This window comes from Apis dorsata, unplaced genomic scaffold (assembly GCF_000469605.1).
Source record: "Apis dorsata unplaced genomic scaffold, Apis dorsata 1.3 scaffold_683, whole genome shotgun sequence".
Classification (NCBI taxonomy): Eukaryota; Metazoa; Arthropoda; class Insecta; order Hymenoptera; family Apidae; genus Apis; species Apis dorsata.
This window is the reverse complement of record NW_006263864.1, coordinates 1,861,077-1,869,034: the sequence shown is the minus strand read 5'-3', so window position 1 is coordinate 1,869,034 and position 7,958 is coordinate 1,861,077. Positions and strand designations below refer to the sequence as shown.

Below are 7,958 nucleotides of genomic sequence, written 5' to 3'. Positions count from 1 at the left end.
TTTTTTCTTCCTTTTTTTTTTTTTTTTTTTCCCGACCAATCCGCTCTTGGAGAGGATCTTGCCAATAGAGTTAAGCGATCTGTCGAAACGTAGTAACGGGCGTCGTCGTATTAATATCATTTGTTGGAAACTGTTCTTCGTAGAGCCATGGGGGCCGAACCCCCATGGAAATTCTGATCGATCGGATAGGATAGAAAGTATCGTTCGATTGACACCGATGGATGTTACGATTGGCAGGGTGATTGACGCCTATCCGCTAGATGAGTTGCTCTATCGTGCCTACGCAAAATCTGGTGGCTCTAACGATGATTCATCGTGGAAAATTCCATCGTTTTGAGCCGGGCGATTAACGCGTCCCACTTTTTTTTCTTTTCTTTTTTTTTTCTTTTTTTTAACATCGTACGCTTTCTGCAATTTTATTCTCCAACTTTCACGACGTTCCTATTTCATCGACCGCTCTTCGTTGGGCAATTCCATCGATGGAATTCTATCAACGATGGATCTTCTCAACGATTCCATGATTCTATCTTCGCTTCGATCGAGAAGAAGACGATCCCTGGCTCGCCTTTTACGGCTGGATTCAACGGCGAAAGTAAGTAAATAAGTAATTTCTTTCGTCGGAAATTTATCAGGAATCTAAGATGGATGAATTATTCATCGGCTTCCTCGATTGCGTCCATCACTCGTGAGACGGTTTCTCACGCATCATATTACACGTAATAGAACCGTGTATCGCTTGCACTTCCATCAACGTATATATCTCCTCCCTCATAAACTGCAATTTCAGCGTCCTCCCTCCCCGCCATTAACGTCTCTTGCGTTGCTCATCCGAGATTGGACGCCAGTCTCTTGGACTCGCGATGATTTCAGAAATAGTTTATCGATTCCAATTGATGAACGTGAAACTCAATAACTAGGCTACTCGAATCGCACGCGACGAATTACTCTCTTCTATTGATAACTCTTATCGAATCGAGCCCTCATTCGTGCCTATCTCCACGATAAGGTCACGGATCATTTGTTCCGTTCATCGAGCCTCATTCAATCCGATTCAGCCGCGTCTCTCCTATCGAATCCACTGATTTCTCGAGCGGGACGACCTGGGATGATTCCGGCTATCGTTTCGCCGGAACACCGGCATTATTCTTATCTAGCGGGGAGTAGCTTGAAGCCGCGCGGGCCGCGAAATCCGACAGCGTCCCGCGTCGATGTGTGTGTATGTGTAAGTTCATCTTGGTGAATGAGGGATTGATGGGTTCGTTTGCGAATCTTAATCCGGCCATTGTTGCCGCCGCGGCTGGAAAATTGGTGAATCGTAAACGGGGACACAATATCTCGCGAGACCTTGCACGGCACGAATCGAAATCCGCGGCATAAACGGATCAAGAAGATTATCCCGGATCGTCGTCGCCCCTTTCTTCATCCTTCGTCAAATCTGACCTGTACTGTCTTTCTCCTTTTCGTAAACTCCTCCCCCCGCTTTCTCGTCGAGAGAGAGGAATCTGGTTAGTTTGTTGCCTGCCTTTCTTCCCCCGCTCTCGATCGTTCAACCGGGACCTAAGGTGAAAGTTGTTTGTCGATAGAGACGAGGAGGGAGAGAGGGAGGGGTGGTTTGGTCTCTTCTTAGAAGCAATTTCGGAAACGATCGCCGCCCCCGTGGTGGTCGTGGTAATCGAAAAGTTTCGGTTCCCCGAGATTGCTCGTCGCTGCTACTTAGCGACCTACATACACCAGCGTCGCCGCTGCTATTTCGTTGCGCCGAGGTGTTCCGCTTTTCAGGCGAGGCGCAAGTGAAATTCTTTGCATCGCGTATTGGGAATATCCCTCGGTGTATCCATTTTTTGGTTTTCCAGGACGATGGTTTAATTTCGACGGCGAGAATTCACGCTGCCGCGAATTTCACGGGGAGGACGAGGCGGGGAATTCGAATGGAAGTCGGCCGAGAAAACTTGCCGATTCATCTTTGTGTTTGGCAAACTTTACCACCTCCGGAACAAAGGCGCCATTCCCTAGGAATAAGAAAAGTAATCACGGCCTTCTAACCAGTCCGCGAAACTTTTCTCTCGATGCGAGGAGAATCGATAGCCGAATTTTTTTCTGCTCCTGCCCCCCTTCCAAACCCGCTATAAAAACATGCCCGTTTCGCTCTTTTGTTCCTTTCAAAATGCGTAGAATCGATGCATCCTCCTTTCGCCGTTAATCCAACGAGTGTTTACCTTCGATCGATTCGAACGCGTATTCGATTCGTTAAATTTTCGAGACGAGAATTTCTCTGCCCCGGAAAAAAAGAAAAGAAAAGAAAAGAAAAGAAAAGAAAAGAAAAGAAAAAGAGAGCCAAGTCTCGGCTTGAAGACAGGCCAAATTCTGGAGCGTGCCGTCCGCGGCTTGTTCGCGACCGTGTTTTAATATCATTGGGGAAAAAAACACTCGGTTGGGGGATGTTGGAGGGTAATAAAATTTTTCGGCGGAGTTCGTGCCCCTTTTTTTCGATTCGCCGCATGTAGCTTCGGTATTCCGTTGGTACGGTTCCAAGTGGGCACCGTTAAAAAAACTCGTCCGACGACCGCTAGATTTAGACGATGTTCCAACGTCGACCTCCTCCTCCCCCTCCTCCTCTTCTTCTTACTCCCGACTCCTGTCTTCGCTCGAGTAAGACGTACTGTTCTGGCCACGGTTCCGAGTTATCAAAGCGTAGAAACCGGAACTAATTCCCTCGAAATTACCGTAGTGGAGGTCCATCAGGAGTATATCGTTTCACCGATAAAAGCCTCTCGTTTCTTCTCCAACCGAGAAGATTCTTCCACCCTCTGTGATCGAATCGGAGGGGAAAAAATCGATCTCTCTTTTTTGTATGCGTTCTCTTCACCGTTCACTCCGCATCGAATAATTTACTAAATGCTTCGTTAAATTCTAATCGTCGATTAACGCGCCTTATACACGCCTTTGACTCTAGATCATTCGATGGAATGAGATAATCTGGAAACCGGGACGGGAAGCGATTATATCGAGGCTCGTTATTAACCGATTATTAACCACTGGCAAGGTATAAAAATGTGGGAAGCGGAATCGCGACAACCGAGTTTCCTCTTTCCTTTAATTTCATCTTTCCCCCCCCCCCCCCTCGATTCGCCTAGAGAACTCCGTTTCCGTGTACGCCGTGTAATTCATTCGTCGCGATATCATCGTTTGCCGAGAGGGAAAATTCCGGATGGGTTTTAATTAATCGGCGGAAATCGGAGAGAAAGGGAGGATGCGGGAGGATGATGAAAAGGAAGACGTTTGGACGAAGAAGCAATTATCGCGGTTATATCGAAGCGTGACATCGGTGCGCATCGCTCTCCTCCTTGGCTCGGAAATCCCCTACGTATCGGAACGTGGGAGAAGGGAGGAAAGATCGTCGAGCTGTTCGATAACTCTCGATAACTCGCGGTCCGCACAGAATCGTCCGCGCGGGGAACAAAGAAGCTGCGACGTCGACATTATCTCGATCGAATAAAAATGGCCGAGTCCTTCGATACACTTGACATAAATCTCGCCAACGATAAAGCGGGGGCTGCGGTAACGAGCAATACGTACGATCGTTAATGCCAGCAACCGCGATGGAAAACGACTCTCCTCTTCTTTCTCTCTCTTTCTCTTCTCTCTCTTCCGCCCTCGGCCATTTTGCGAAACCATTTTTTTCCACCACCCTCTTCTCCTTCGATCGAAACGAAACGATAGATCACAACCGATCTATCTGCTCGCTCTGGGAAAGGAAAAAAAAGAGGGGTTTTAAAGAGGAGGAGGGACGATCTTAAGGAGGAGGAGGAGGAGAGGGACGCGAAAATCGCACGTTTCCTTCCCAAAACGGAGGGAAACATTTTATAGGCTAAATAACGAGGCACGGTTCGAATCCTTGGATTTTTCATCGGAACCGCTTTAAATCTAAATTTCGAGAACCCCTCGAGGGTTAGTGGACGGATGTGTGGAGGGAGAGAGGAGTTCGGGGAAAGGAATAAATTACGAAGCGAGAGTCCAGTAATTTTGACCTGGAACCGTTCTAACTCTCCCTTCTGTACGAATGAAAAGTTCTCTTTTCGCGTATATAGAGGAGGATCGATAATCGATGATCTTTTCCTGCTCGTGCACGATTCCCTCTTCTTGGAAAGATTTTGACCCCGGCAATATCGCGGAATATGGAGAGAGATGGAGAGGGGGAGAGAGAGATCGCAAGCCTTCGACTTGGAGACGGATCCGATAGCGAATCGAACGGTGCTTTTACCTAAAATTCGTTTATCGTGTTCATAGGATGCATTGGTGCGTATTTCTATGGCGAACGGGATACGTAGCTCCGTCAATTTCATCAGTGCGCTTCACGGATTTGCAAAACGTCCCTGCTGTCGCGCGGATACCACGTTCAAAAATCTTTTTTAAATTAGATACAGACGAATTTTTTTCCCTCCTTGAAAAGGTGGCTTTTCGTTGCCCATTTTCCATTGTTCGATTATATTTAATTAAATGTTACGAATATATTTTATTATTGGTTATTCTCTTATCAAGGAAGGATCGATCTTTTTTGTATTTTTGCTTCATTTCCTTTTTCCTTTCTTTTCAAACTCGTGAAAAGTATTCACGAATCGTATCTACGTATTTCTTTTGATAGTAATAGTCATCTTACGACTCTTCACGGAGAAAAAGGCGATCGTTCATCCTGGACGAAACGCCGAGTCACTAACGACGTTTTCTCTTCTCGCGTCTTTTCTTTTCGGTGAAATCCCAGCCGGTGTGGGAATTGTGTGGAACTCAGGAAATCTCCCGTTTATTTTACCTAAACCTGCTGGCGGACCCGTCACGTATCGGGCGGTTTCAATTTTCTCTTTTTTTTTCTTCTTTTTCCCCACCATAGGCGCGACGAGGGGGAGAAAAACGCGGCTCATCTTCGAAATATCATTCTGGCCGGTGTCCAAGAGCCGCGTCCATTCCGAGGGCGCATTTCTTCGGTGTAATCGGAGCGCCCTCGACGATAAATCGGATTCGAATCGGGCCAATAGGCCTGTGGAAATAATGGAGGGCCAAGTCGTGCGTGCGAGGCGACGTTGGGACAGAAAGAATCGTGGATTTCGATTTAGCCTATATTCCCCCGTCCCTGCCATTGTTGCTAACCGGAGGCTGGCCGTATCGATAAAAGTTCTCGTCGCGCGTCGTATTTGTCGTCCCGGAGAAAAGAGAATTTCCCATCCAGGTTTATGAAAGGGGATCGATTTCAGTGGCTTTAAATGGAAAGTACGCAGCTATGTGTCTCGTCAAAGTCGGACGAGCCAGACCTGAAACCCGGCCCTCTGTCGAGAAAGAAAGAACGAACGTTCGATCCAACTCGTCGTAAAAGGTATCGTTGAAACTCCACGTTGGCGCCAAGTATCTCTGCATCTCTCATCTGCTAATGTTGCAACGATTCGTCGACAGGATCGTTACGCCTAAAAACGCGATGATAATGAATTTAATTTTGATAACTAGTGGGATGAAAACTTTACTACGAATATATGCTTATCGATATTCCAGTTTCCTTTTTCGTTCTTAGTGCTTGGAACGAGGACGACTCGTTTCGTATCTTTGCTTCTTCGGCGCGAAGAAATCGGCGCGAAATTCGAGGATATCGAGGATATCGAGGCATATAAGTATGGAGAAAATATCTATAGAAAGATAGCGGTCGTTTTAGGCGCGTAAACTTTAATTAGGGGGATTAGAAGAGGCAGCAGTTGGAAGGAAATGGAAAATCGATGGTTGGGAAGTGTGGGTTCTTCGTTATTGTTGTACAGGTATTAAATCAGATTGTATTCCGGGATGAGACTCGAGGAATTCGATCGTTGGAGGATCAGGAGGATCGAAGAAAACGCTTTTCCGATTCGCAAACAAAGACGGTGATCCCGATGGAAAGCGAAAATCCGCGACGGAGAAATCGTCGTTGGAAAGGAAAACACGATTAACTATTTCTCCATTTTTCCAAGATCGCGTCTCTCTTTGCCCCGATATCGTCGAGGAGGCGAAATTAATCCTCGGTAATTAACCTCGTGCGATTGTTTGCCTCGAGTAAAGACTGATTCACGCCTCGAGCGATGCTTCCACTCGAGCAGATTTCTGACAAGTTTTGCTGCACGAGTTTCGATGCCGACCGCGGAGAAAGACGGGTGGAGAAGTTTGGAAGGATATCGCTCGATACTTGGGAACAATGCCGCAGTATTTCGTGATCATTGTACAACTTTTTTACATGAAACGCTGCCGCGATGGTAAACATATTTGTCAGGAATACTTTCGAGGGAAAAAAGTTTACAAAACCCTAAAATGAATCTCGATTAATCATCTGGAGGATCGATAATTTGGATGTAACGATTGAAAATAAAATTCGTTTAGAAAAATATACAAACTTTTTCTATCAAAACTCAAGACCATCGTTCCTTCGAAGATTAAACGTTCGTATGCAAGAATTTCTCTGAGAGAAAGAAAGAGAGAGAGAGAGGGAAGGATCAGAAATCCAAAAATCGTGGAGAATAACACGTGCTTCGAAATCTCTTGAATTCCATCCAGGAAAGAAAGAAATCGGTGAATGGGTCGGTCGGGGTGATATTCCCCGAGCGAGTGGCTTCGTCTGGACTCCTATTACTCCAGTTTCTCGAAATGGACGACGACGTCGGGAACCTATCCGGCCAGACACGCCCGGAATTTCGGGAGAGGATCCGTATGCGGATTCCAGTCGTGTCGCTCTCGAGAGCAATGTGGGCGAGCTAGCGAGAGACGTGGCGAGGGATCGACGAACGTTCGTCCGCGATTTCGCGACGAAGGAAGAAGGAAGGAAGAAATCGTACGCCTCCGAATTCGTGGCTCGAGCTCGCCCCTCGTCGCACACGCGTCCTCCTAACGTCGAGCGGAACGATCGATTCGAATTTCCATGTTCGAAAGAACATGGAAAGGTGGAAAGGTGGCTCTCGTGTAGAAATTTTATGTTCTTTGTTCGTTAACCTTCTCGCGTTTGAAATTTACCGATGCCACCGGCCGATAGGCATCCTGCCAGACTTCTATTTGCTCGCCATTACATAATAGTGGTGTATTTGATCGATATTGGGGCACGAACGGGGTGCGATGGTACGAGGGGAAAATTTTGATATTTGGCAATGAGAAACGAACGGCCGTTGTCGAAATGCCGGTGGACAAATTGAAAAGTTGCCACGGAATATTTGACCGCGTTATCATCGAATCGGTGCACGCTCGCGTTTCATTATTCCCAAGAGCGGACGAGGGAATTCCGCGTGTGCATGTGGGAAAATCGCGAAGACGCTGGATTCACCCGAGAGAGGAAGGGAAAGTAGAAAGAGAAGAAAGAAGAAAGAAATCTGTTGCCACTCGCAAGGATGTGAATATCGTATATGTACTTCGTCTCTTTGTCGCGTAGGATTCGTGGAAAAAGACGATATCTATCTCCCCCATACGAATCCGTCAAGGGAGTCGAGGAGAGGATCCCTCGAGAGTATTCTACTTTCCTCGTCCTCAAGGTTATCGATCCTCGAGTACTACGGTGAAAGAGGATGAAACGACACCGTCTCTCGCTCCTTTTCGGGGTGAAAGGTTCGCGCGACCCTCCCGAATTCCCGCTTCTCTTTCTCCGCTCTGTTTTCAAGGTCACCCTCTCCCTTCGCTCTCGAAAAGGTGGCTCTTGGCCATACCTATAGAAGTCGAGGAAAGCGAGAGGAGGAAGGATCGATCGAGTGGCGAGTAGCTCGATCGATGATCCTTCGAATCTCGGTTTTGCCCGAAACGAAATTGTACGTTCAAGGTCAGTGGATCGCCACCGATCACGAAAACGGGGGAAACGTAATAATAAATCAAACGCGTGTGCAAAACGAAAAAAAGTTTGGAAAATAAGGAATAGGAATTATGAGCCGAGCGAAGGATACGAGGAAGTGGTGCGACACGCAGTGGAAAGTCAG

General features: G+C 46.9%; 1 protein-coding gene across 27 annotated transcripts in view; it reads left to right on the top strand.

Moving 5' to 3' along the window:
- LOC102678731 (inner centromere protein-like) overlaps positions 1–7,958 on the top strand; it is a 148,650-nt gene that overhangs the window by 88,552 nt on the left and 52,140 nt on the right. The gene's annotated exons all lie outside the window — the stretch shown is intronic.